Source organism: Aptenodytes patagonicus, chromosome 2 (assembly GCF_965638725.1).
Source record: "Aptenodytes patagonicus chromosome 2, bAptPat1.pri.cur, whole genome shotgun sequence".
In the NCBI taxonomy this organism is placed as follows: Eukaryota; Metazoa; Chordata; class Aves; order Sphenisciformes; family Spheniscidae; genus Aptenodytes; species Aptenodytes patagonicus.
The window spans coordinates 110052488-110064541 of record NC_134950.1 but is presented as its reverse complement, the minus strand read 5'-3'; the positions used below and the strand labels follow the sequence as shown (position 1 = coordinate 110064541).

The 12054-nt window shown below is 41.2% G+C and overlaps 1 protein-coding gene across 4 annotated transcripts in view; it reads right to left on the bottom strand.

Annotated features, from left to right (window-relative positions):
* Window positions 1-11821, bottom strand: part of EZH2 (enhancer of zeste 2 polycomb repressive complex 2 subunit) — a 51465-nt gene extending 39644 nt beyond the window's left edge. For 2 of the 4 annotated variants that reach the window (XM_076330738.1, XM_076330741.1), the window contains exon 1: window positions 4962-5001. The gene's annotated coding sequence lies outside the window, so the exon portion shown is untranslated. Of the gene's footprint in view, window positions 1-4961; window positions 5003-11787 lie in introns of those variants that run through there. The other 2 variants (XM_076330742.1, XM_076330740.1) reach the window with 2 other exon arrangements.
* Window positions 11822-12054: the final 233 nt, after the last annotated feature.

Sequence of the window (12054 nt, the reverse complement as noted above, 5' to 3'; positions counted from 1 at the left end):
AGGTTTGTTCAATTCAGTTTTGCCTCATACATCCCACTACAGCCATTCACAACAACTGCATATATTCAAATCACTGGTTAACAATGGTTATCTTCCTTTTCCTATTATTAGTACAAGTTCAAGGCTTCAAGGCATGTTCTTTTTATTCTTAACAAAATTATTTAAGAATACTACATGTAGGCTCCCAAACTCCTAAACAGACTCTTTAAAATACGTGTCATGTTTTTGCCTGTTTCTCAGCCTTATCAAAATTGGACGAGTCACTTCAAGAATTTCAACCAGCACATAAAAGAATTAAATTCCCTGAACAGTGCGCTTCCTTACACAAATTGGAGCTAAACCCGGACGATCACAGAAGTTGAGCACTATCCTAGCCCTTCTACTGAGACATGCTAATGTATGCTAAATCAAAGTACAAGAGGCAACAGACAAGACTCAGCAAGGGATTTCATTTCAATATAGGGAGGAAATTCTTCACAGTGAGTGCGGTCCAGCATAGGAATGCATTAAGCAAAGAGGTGCTAGAATCTCCATTCTCTAAAACATTTTAAAAGTGGTCTAGAAAAGACAATTTCAGTGTTGGCCTTGCCTGAGTGGGAGACTGGATCAGATGACCTCTAGATGTACATGCCAACCTAAACTATTCTATGAGTCAATACAACTCTGAACTGGGCCTGCCATCTCAAAACCAAGGACCACACTGATTTTAAAGCTGACACTATGGAGTTTGCTCGCCTTTTAAATTCCAGTTTAATATTTCAGAAGATGAAAACAATCACTACTGCATTCTAAAATTCTTGGTATTTCAATCAGCTACAGGTACAATTTGGAAAACTACACTACTATTAAGGGAACAATAATTTGTGAATTAAAATGCTTAAGAGCTTAATCAGACTGAACTCTTTAGTTTGGTGTGTAATCACTGATTGTTCTAATCAGTAGAAACATTTGTTATGTTACAGTCTCCTTTAACAACTCCATCAACTAGTTAGTTCACACACTCCTTCCCACTACTATCCAGTGTGTTTGTTCATTTGAAAGAGGCCTTCTCTGCTTAACAGTACAGTTGGAGCCTTCAGTTCTACCTCTTAGAAATCATAATTAAAAAAAGACAGATCAGAAAGCTCTTCACTAATTAAAGAATGTAGTCTAACTAGAGTGCTACATACTCTCCATAAACTTACCATTATGTTTAAAATAAAAAAAACATAAAAGGGCTGTTTTTTCAAATTAGTTGTCTTCTTATCCTAATAGGGTTCTGCTTCTCTTATAGCCCAACCTTTGTGCCTTTGAAGTGTCACTCTTTTCAGACCTTTTACTTTCTGTCATATAAGTGACTACAGCTTTACCTTGCACTTGGTGTACTTAACATCAGGAGCCTGATCTCTACCCTGGAACATTAAATGGTTGGTTGTTTTCTGGGTTTTGTTTTTTCCCCCCAGACTTCAATTTCACTTCTTTTCATTAAGCAGACTTAAACACATTCTAGAATATATCAATAAGCAAGTCAAGCAGTACGCATGTTCACAATAAGTAACTACTCTATGACCTGCTTCCCCACAACTCAAACGATGTGCCTCCTCAATTATTTCTTCCCAAGCACAACATGTTTTGGGCCTTGTTACTATCCCAGTGTCCCGGTTTCGGCTGGGCCAAAACCAGGGCACCCAGCAGCTCCTGAAATTAATAGCTCCCAATTGATAGTTCAGGATATTCAAGATTACTGAGATGCTTTTCTGTATCTTTTGAGTAAGAATTTCAGCTTCTTTCAAAAGAGGCTTAAAAAAAAAAAAAATCACCATTTTGTGGCAAATTCACCCTTGGTCATCACATGCTACCTTGATCAAGATGTCCATCATAAACAAAATAACTGTACACACCCTTTTCTCTTACAGCTGTATGAAAGGCTATCAGTGAACTGAGAGTGCAGTTTCATGACATACTTAATCCAATCAAACTACTTATTCGTAATAGTACTACTACCAAACTAACTTACTAACTGTAATGGCTACATTTTTATTTGCAGTATTATTCCCCAAACTAAAACTAGTTGGAGTGATTACTAAGTTATTCTAACATAGACAATACCTTGTATCTGAGCTAATCAGTGTAACCAGAATTTCCTCTGAATGGCTGATTTTTAGCTTTCCTATGATAACAAGGCTGATGCATCCTTCTGCATATGTCCTCTACAGCAACTTCTGATGCAAATGGCAAACATAAATCAAATGTGACATGGCTTACAGATAACTAAGTTATGTATGTTTTCTGCAACAGATTCACGAAGGACTGCAAGTGCCCTGGCATTATGAAAAGCTGCAGTGTGAACGCACATTTTATAAAAAATAAAAAAATCAGGGAAGTAATGAAGAACAAAAACACTTACTAGGGAGAAACACCGCTTAGGGCTGCAGACTCTGATGTATCAACAGATACCAGCAGACCCCTACCCAAGCAATGCCATTGCAGCTAACCACAATTCAGAAGACTCACTGCCATACCTGCTCTCTGCTCCAGTATGTAACATAATTACATGCACTACTTTACATTAGCTACACACCTGCATTGTACCCCTAGATGTTGCTAGGGAATGCTCCTATCTTAGATATTAGGAATTCTAACCTTCAGTCCAATTACCAGATTTGGTAGGAGTCCCTGTTTTCCCTCCCCACACTTAACTCCTGACTTCTGCTTGCCTTGATCACAACATCTACCTTCCTTCATCAATTATTGTTTCTAGTCTGTTTTTAACAGTTAAATGAACCTCTTCAAACACAGTTTCTCATTACTGCCCAAACATACCAGACAAAAACTGTATGGAAGACCAGACGGCTTTGACTTTCAACCATCACCCCTACTTCATGCTGGCATTGCTACAAAAAGAACTTTTACCTACCACTTGTTCCTGCACCTCTGCTATCATTTCCCTCCTGACAGCATGAGCATTTTTGCAGCCAGACACTGACAGATGCAAGGAAGCCCTCTGGCTGAAAATACCTTACTGACTCAAGAAAAGTGAGCATCCAGCCACTCTGTCCCCCCCCTCCCCTACTTGTGAGAGTACTAAACACCTAAGCCTGCAGATCAATTTCTACATGTGCTCAATTCATACTGAAACTCATACCACTTATTATTTGAAATGTTCACCTCAGTAAATCAGAGCAGTTCAGTTACTGACACACAAGGCAGGAAGGAAACTAGTCAACTCTAGGGCTCACAGAACTCACATTTTCTTCAATCATGCTCCCCATCTGATTTTTAAAAAAAAAAAAAAAAATTGCCTCCCACAGTATTTTATTTTTTGCCTTCTCCCCTAACAGTTCATTCACATAGATAATTTAACACTGTGTTGCTTGAATATTCTTTTCAGGAGTTTCTACCACCATTATAAACTGACCAGGCAGATACTAGAAACTCCAACTCTTTACCAAGGACAAGGAGGAAAGAAAGGAAAGAATGAGGAATCAAGCAGCTCTTGGATATTAAAGAGAAGGAAACGTTCCTCCGCTCCCTTTTCCTTCCTGAAAAAACATGAGGAATCTTAATTTACATTGGAATTTTTTATTTTTCTGGGTTAGAAAATGATCAAAGCAAAGCAACTACCAGGTATTCAACATCCCTTACCCTATCTGCCAGCATGTTAAAAACTCAGCAACTCAGAGTTTATAAATTACTCAGACCTTGCAGAGATACTTCAGAAAATATAGCCAAAATTGCCCGTGGTCCTTAATATCTAAAATAATTTTAATCAATCTGCTTCAAAAATTTAAATAAGAAAAAAGAAAAAAGCAAGAACTCACCTGATCTTGACAAAATCCTCCAATCATTTTAAAAGTTTTTGGCACTAACTATAGGTTGGTTAAACATGAAGTACCTGAGTAAGACCCAACAACAGAACTGTTACAGAAAACAAACTTATTTCAGATTTTCTACCATCCATAAAGAAGGAGGAGGGCATCAGTTTGATGACTTCTTTTTTCCCTAGTAGTACACCGTCTTTAGATTTATTATCTCATTTTGTAGGAGTCCTTCATTTAGAACATTTACTCGTCAAGAAACAATGGTATGGATACTTCTCAGAGTTTCATTCTCTTCAGCAGAAAAAAATAAAAAAGTTATGTCTGTTAATAACAAAATAAGATTTCAATACAATTAGATTTCCAATACATTTCCTTAAACCAATACAAGAGTAGTACAAAAAAAGTAATGTAGTATAATTTGTTTTCAGACAGCCCTTAAAAGAAAAAGATAAATCCTCACTAGAGTGTTCAATCAGTCTGTATATGCAAGCCTGCAACTTTCAAAGGTATTCTTCCCTTCAAAAATTAAGTTCTTTCTATGTATCCCTACAGCTTCAGGATTTACAGAAACAAAACCAGACATGAAATAATTACTGAATACCATGTAAGGAGTAAGAGTAACCATTTCAAAGAAAAATTTTCTGAATTCCCTATATCATTGCTTTCTTCCAGAGCATTTCAACATTTGATACTTTTAGAAAAATACTGTTTTGGAAATAAAACTAACAAGTACAAGTACTCATCTACTTGGTGGGGGAAAGGGGAAAGAGAGAACAGGGAGATCATAACCAAGTATTATATATTAAAGATCAAACCAAAATTGGCACTAACTGAAATCAACTGACATCTCACTTCAGTTTGGGCAACATCAGCAAAACACTGTGCAGCAGGTAACGCAACTATTTACTTTCTACTTGGATATCTGCATGTATAAATACTTTTAACTATATTTGCATGCGTGAGTAAGACTATTTGGATCAAAAACAAAATAAAACATTTTAAAACTCCAAACAGAAGAACAGCAACAAGAAGTTTCAAGCCCGATTTTGATTATGCTTTTTACAAGTCACCATTAAAACCATCCCACATTTCTTACATAAGACCAAGCCTGGCTATTTGTCAGGAGAAAGTAAAGTTTTATGCGTAAAACTTGAACTTCACCTTTGAGTTGTTCAAATGCGTACCTCCGAATTTCTCCCTTCACGTTCATTCACAGACCCCCAGAGGAGTTAGATGACTCCCACACACATTCCAAATAACTTCTGCTGCCTAACACCTCCATCTCTTAAAATTTAGCTTTTTGATATCCCAGATAAATCTGGCAGAAAAAGTAACACTTGCTGGGAACACTTAAGGCATGTCTCCACAGGCAAAATAATTTAGGGTGTGAATTTGAAGTGCAGTGACTATTCTACCCGAACTTGTTTTGTGGACACACCTTTTTTACTCTAAAAACTCTAAAATAGCCACAGGTCCTTCAGCTCAATCCACACACACAAAAGCAACCTACATGCCATACTGCAAAAACCCTACCACACAACAATTAAGCGGTTCAATAGCTATTCCATACTTCTTTCCCTGCATAAGCAAAAAGCCTAAACTTTGAAAGACATGACACTTCCATGTATGCAGAATTTATTGTAGAACAGTCTGGCAAATTTTGGAGCTGAAGTGGTATTTGCCAACTGTCTGAAAAATTCCAAAATGAGCTTCAAATGATGAAAGCAACCATAAGAGTTATTTACACAACTCTCATGTTAAAGCTCTCAAAATAACTGGGTCTTACGTATGGCATCCCTATTCTATAAGGCATATGGGGATTAATCCATCAGCACATTAGATTAAACGTTGCTTATAAAGGGGAAAAAACAGAGACACTACTTTTCCAGAAGCTTGATTTAATAGAGAAAATTAGTGAGAAACAGTTTATCTTAAAAACAAAGTAAAAAACCAAGCCAAAACAAAAAAACAACAAACAAACAAACAAACCCAAAAAACTCCACTACCCTCCAGTGAAAAACTCAGCTCCCTTAGGCTGTGGAAGAGAATTACAAATAGTAAGGCTTTGGGACCAATTATGTTTCCCAGTTTCAAAGCAATGATGGATTGAACACCAGTAATGGTTAAACTATTTTAAGAATAAAACAACATATGTCAATCTCTTCTTCCAATAGTTAAACAGTGGATTTAACTTTGCACTAAAGACATTAGTAATAAATACTCACTAGAAACATGGCACAAACTAGTGGACATATAGCTGGAAGCAGTTATCACAAATGACAGATTTTATGCTGTCCCTGATTATAAATTGTATCATTAAAAAAGAGACGATAACAACCTAATGACTTTAATCCATTTGCCATGGTATAGTTTTGCAGGCAAATCAAGCATCTGTAACACACATCTGCCTGATTTCTGACAGAAGCAGCAAACTGAATTCCAGCTCTAGAATTTTTTATCTTACTAGTAAAAAATTAAATCAGGCAACTACACACCAAAAATATAAAGCTTGCCAGACCCACTCATGCTAAGAAACATGGGAAGTAAACCAGCTCACATTAAAAAAAAAAAAAAATTATATATGAGTTAAGATTTGAGTTTCCCTCCTTTCAAATACTTTGTTTCTTTGAATTACATCTGATGGCTTTGAGATTTAAAATGAACATGCAGGCTGTGAAAAAGAGAATGCATGGCAGGAAAAACTGAACCAACCACGTAAAAGGCAGAATGGGAAGGAGCCAGATACAACAAAAATCGACAAGGGAAATAGGCCTGGTTCTAGATTAAAAAATAATTTAAAAGTATGAAGAAATCATACCCTCCTGCAAAGATTTATTTTCAGTTCACATCTTAGAAATCCCAGGATGTGGACTACTTTGTACTACTAATTTGTACTAATTTGCTTGCATAATTACACGTACAGCATCATTTAAGCAGGCAGCATATGCATATATAAAAAAAAAGAAAACTAATAGCAAATTCTGAAGTTGTTCTGCAATTGCATATCAAAGAAGTCTTTATTTGCACACAGTAAGGTGTCAGTTTTACCTTATTTGTTAATGAAATCATATATATCCAAATTAGAAGCTTTGGAAGTACTACATCACATTTTCAAGCAAATGACAATACTGCACTGATCCACTCACATCATTACATTGTTATTTTCATCCACAGCATTCAGAACATGCACAGTATCTATCTAGATTTCCAAATGCCCTTCTCACCTTAAAAGTACTACTGATTTTACCATTAGAAAGGAAGCATAGTATGCATTATAAATCTTTCCAAGACAACAGTATTTTTCACAAATTGAGTATAGGCACAATTACTGAAAAATCCTATATGCAGACTTCAGCCAGGTAGCCAAAAGATTCCTAAAATAAGGGCCTGACCCACATTAATCTGGGGGAGTGTGTTCATTTACAATTTTTTCTGGACACAGCAGGGACATTAATAGACATCTTCTTTCCCAATATTTTTTTACATGACAAGCAATTTACAAGTCTGTGGTTAAATAATTAGTTATATATTCAAGAATTCCTTTCTTTTTTACTATTTTTGAAAGAAGCTTAATTTGTCAGTATTATATGCAAATTATACTTTTCACTCTTCTTCTTAAGAGTTGCCTCTACCCAAGTTTACTAGTGTCACTTTAACTTTTTAATTCAGAAACTCTTTAGTTTCACCTCATCCATAAATAGACATACACAGCATCATCCTGAAGTCTTTAACTGAGCTCTGTGAGAACAGATAGAATACCTATTTAATAATTCTGTAGACTGTTTTCCTTTTAATCTTTAGTTCAACAAAACTCTTGGGCATATACTTGGAGCTAAAAAACAAACCCAAGCACTCTGCTAACTTGTAACCAACGTTTTTGTCATTCCCCTGTGAAACACCTCTCCCTGTTTTGCATCCATTTTATACAAGGTTTTTCTGTCTCACCTTTCGTCCTCCCAGACATAGCCACTTAACTGAAGTTATCACATAAACTATGTCAGTACTGGAGTAACTTATCCATTTACAGATTGATTTAACCATTTTAGAACAGTTGTACAAGTCATATGTAGATGCTAAATGTATAGATAGATTTATAGATACATGTATGTATAGATGAATTTATAGATACAGACAGCGTAGATGCTGTCTTCAATCAGACACCATTTCAATGAGCCCCAGCACTGCTCTCCATGGACCTTGCTGATAGTATGAACAGAAGGTTGGTAGCAGCTTTAACATTAAAATAAACCTCCCGATACTGTCCTACAGCTTCTGTTAGCAGGGGTCTTGTTTCCTAATGTAAGTATTATTCAAATACCTCATCAAATCATTAAGAATTATATTTACATTATGCAGTCCATTTCCTCCACTTTTTTTTTTTAAATCTGGTAAACTGAATTTTGCTTGGATAGGTAATTCTGTGAAGACAACCTACTTGATTCAGTAAACTTCCTTGATTAGCAAAGCCCAGGTCCTGTTCCTGAGATTTTCAGCATCCCTGCTTGGCAAAACTTTATTCCCTCTTAAGTTTCACAGCTACTTCTCCTCAAGTCAGCTAAGATGCATCTATAAGCACTAACCATAGAATTACAGAACTTTCAGATTACAGCCGACATCAAAGTTTCCTACAGCACTTTTGCTCAAATACAACATAAAGCAAACTTTTATTAAATATGCCTTCTGTCAGTATTGCAGCCATTTTTAAAAATAACTCTCACTGTTCAGTCACATGAATATAGTACTGTCATCTAAAACTGTTGTTGAATTTTAACATTATAGCTGTGAACTTATTAAAATGTATACATGATATATAGAGCTAAAGAAGCAGAATATTCTTGTGAATGGTGACAAGAACAGATTTTTTTTGACTAATTTCAAAAGGAATTTTAGAGTGCACCAACTTTTCTGGGAACTTTGTTGGAGTGCATGAGATGCTAGATGTAGCTTATTCTGACAGAAACTGCTTTACAGAAAGTGGCAGTTAGCTTGCACTCTCTCTATATATAATACAGTTAGTGCATTCAATAATGCACTACAAAAATTCCCTTCTCACTAAGCCAAAGTTTCTTTGCAGGTAAGCAGAAGTGCAGGAATATATTTACATTTCACCTATGAATGTTGCAATGTTACAGAACAAACAAAAATCCATTTGAATGCCTATTTTCAGCAAAATCACCATATTTCAGCTTGTTGGCCATTCTAGCAAGAGAGGAAAAAAATACAGCAAGGAAGAAAGAAAAATTGAGCTTGAATTTCAAGTCTCTGGTCTAAGTTTACACACTACCGCTTTAGCTCATTTTAAACTGAGCAAAGACGATGTGGATTTTCAGTGTCTGTCACTTTTCAGGGTGAAATTACATATTAAAAAAATCTCTGAAAAAAATTAATTTTTTTTCCCAATTTTTGTCCTAAATTAGAATCTTGAATTCTTCCAAAGTTCCAGACTAAAATAGCTGTTGGCATCTTATGGAACATTTTACTGTGACAGATTTCTCCACAGGTTGTTTAACTTTAATTGTTACTTTCATTCCTCATGTAGACAGAAAAAAAGAAAAAAGTATTTTTCCTCTTTTTTTTTTTTTTTTGGGGGGGGGGGTAGAGGTGGTAAAGGAAACTCCACAACAAGAAATGTAACATTTTTGATGTAACAATCTTAAAGTCAGTACTCCGTAAAGCACTAGCTCTCAAAGTTAAAAACACTCGACACGTCGCACAAAGTTTTGAGTGGTATCTCCTAAAACACTGGAAGCATGCTTTCTGAAAGACTCTGTAGATCTTAAATATTCACATTTTAATAATCTAAAGTGAGAGTAGTTATAGTACACTATGTACAGGTAATACTCACCCTTCTGAAGATGCTTTATTGTTACCACAAATAAACATTCCCCGGACTCTCAATTTGATATAGACACTGGGGACAAACAAAGAATGACCTTTCAATTTCGATAAATCACATAAAGAATCTGAATGTGCCAACCCCTAAAAATGATGAACCTATCTACGAGGAAATCCCAATTTATAAGTGAAGATTACACTAAAAATGCCGGTAAAACTCTTCACTGAAATCTGTATTAGTAAGAACCAAACTCATAATAGCTGAAACTCCAGTTACTAGACTTAAACAAAAGCTGAACCTATCCTGCAACAATTAACCTTTTTCAAACTGTTACAAGCTTTTTTCAAGAGAGATCAAGAATCTGAACTTCCAGCTCCATAGTTAAAAAACCAAAAAACTTTTCTGTAGCTCCAATAAAATAAGCATAGTGCTTCCTAAGTTAGAAGTAAGTAGCTTGAGCAACATACAAGTTTATTATCCCATTCCTGCTGCATCTATGCACAGACTGCTTTTCTTCTGCCTGCTAATAACCATTTCTGAATCACCATGAATACCTGTTAATGTCAAATACATACGCATGGTGCCACAACAGACCGATTTCTTTGTCTTTATCCGATCACACATTTGTTGCTCAGGGACAGCTCTGCCCAGTACCCTCCTTCACACCTCCTCAGATACCCCAGTTTTAGAGAGCGCTCTGTATACCCGTGTTTGGCGACACTGGATCCGAAAAACAGAATTTCCAGCTCCCTATGAACTTTCTTGCCGCGCTCTGGAAGATCAGGATCGCACGGTGCCCTTAACGATTAGGAAGTTCGCCGGAGCCACCGCCAGACTGATTTGCCCCCTCGCCCCCTTAAGGTCCCTCCCTGAACCAGGAACCCTCCAAGGCCAGGAGCGGGAGCCCGGAGGGCGGCGAGCCCCCAAACCAGGGCACTAGGGTGCGGGCGAGCGGCCCGGGGCGCGCTCAGCCTCCCCGCCCGGCTCGCCCCGCCGAGCGCCAGCTTCCGGGAGGCTGAGAGCACCCGAGCCCGGAGCGGACCTGTCCGAGCCTCCCGGGAGCCTGCCTCGGCGGGGGGGAGCTCTGTGCCACTCTGCCCACCGGGGGTACACGGGCTTCTCCGCCGGGCGCTCCGAGACCTTACCCGGCGTACGTTAGGCACGCACAGACCTCCCCTCCGCCCCTTCGATCAAACTGTGCCTGAAGCCGCCGCCGCCGCATGCAGTCGGCAGGAACGGGGAGGAGGGGAAGGAAATCGCCGGGTCTTCCCCGTTCTCCCTCTCCCCGCACAGCGCGGGCCCCCCGCCCGCCGCCCCCCACCCTTGGAGGAGGGACGACGGGCTCGCCCCCAGCCCGGAGCTGCGCTCCGCCGGGCGGGGGTCGGAACGGGAACCGCCGGCCGGGCTGGACGGAGCCAACTTAGACAAAGGGCACTTCAGACTCCATGTCTCTCCCCTCCAGCTGTCACCGGCCGGGAGCGCGCGTGTCTCGCCGCCGGCGCCCCCCGCCGCCGGGCGCCCGCCCCCCGCGCCACCCGCCGCGCCCGCGAGAAGGGGACAGAAGGCGGCTGCTCCTCAGGAGCCGTCGCCCCCCTCCCGCCCCCTCACCCTCCTCTCCTCTCCTCTTCTCCCGCGCCCGCCTCCCCTCCCCCCATTACAAAGAGCCGGTTATAAATAGCCGCTCACGGCGCCAACGCCTCAAGCCCGCGAGGTGTCGCTCGCTCGCTCACTCACCCGCCCCCCCGCCCCGGCCTCGCGCCGCCGCTGCTGCCGCCCCGCCGCTGCCGCCGCCGCCAGCTCCGCACCGCTCCGCTCGCCCGCTCGCTCGCGCTCCCTCCCCTCAGCCTCCGGCTGCCGGATTCACCCTCCCGGACCGAGCGCCAAACGCGGCGGCCCAATCGGCATCGCGCTCATTGGCGAGCGCCGAGCGCCGCCTCGATTGGATGGACGCGGACAGGGCCCCCCGCGCCAATCAGGCGCGGCGAGGGGCGGGGCGAGGGGCGGGAGCTCGCTCCCCACGTGCGGGGGGGGAAGAAGGGGTGGGAGAGCTCTTTGTTCTCGCGCTGCCCGCGGGGGACCGGGGGCTTCGCGCTTCCCCCCCCCCCGCCCTCCTCGCCCACGCGCCTTCCGTGCCCCGGCTCCCCCCCTCACCAGAGCGGGGCCGGGGCCGGGGCCGGGGCACGCCGGGCCGGGGAGGCTTGAAACTCTCCGCCGCCTCACGTGGAGGGGGGAGAGGGAGGAGAAAGGAGGGAGGCGAGAGGATTGGCGGGCACCGGGGGGGGAGCGCGGCGCAGCCCGGGGCGGGGCCGCGCTGCTCGGCGCTGCCGAGTTTGAATCAGTTCGAAAGTGGGAGCTGTAACGGTTTTAACAGTCCCGCCGCTGCGCGCGCGGGAGGGGCACCCCTGTGGGAGAGGCGCG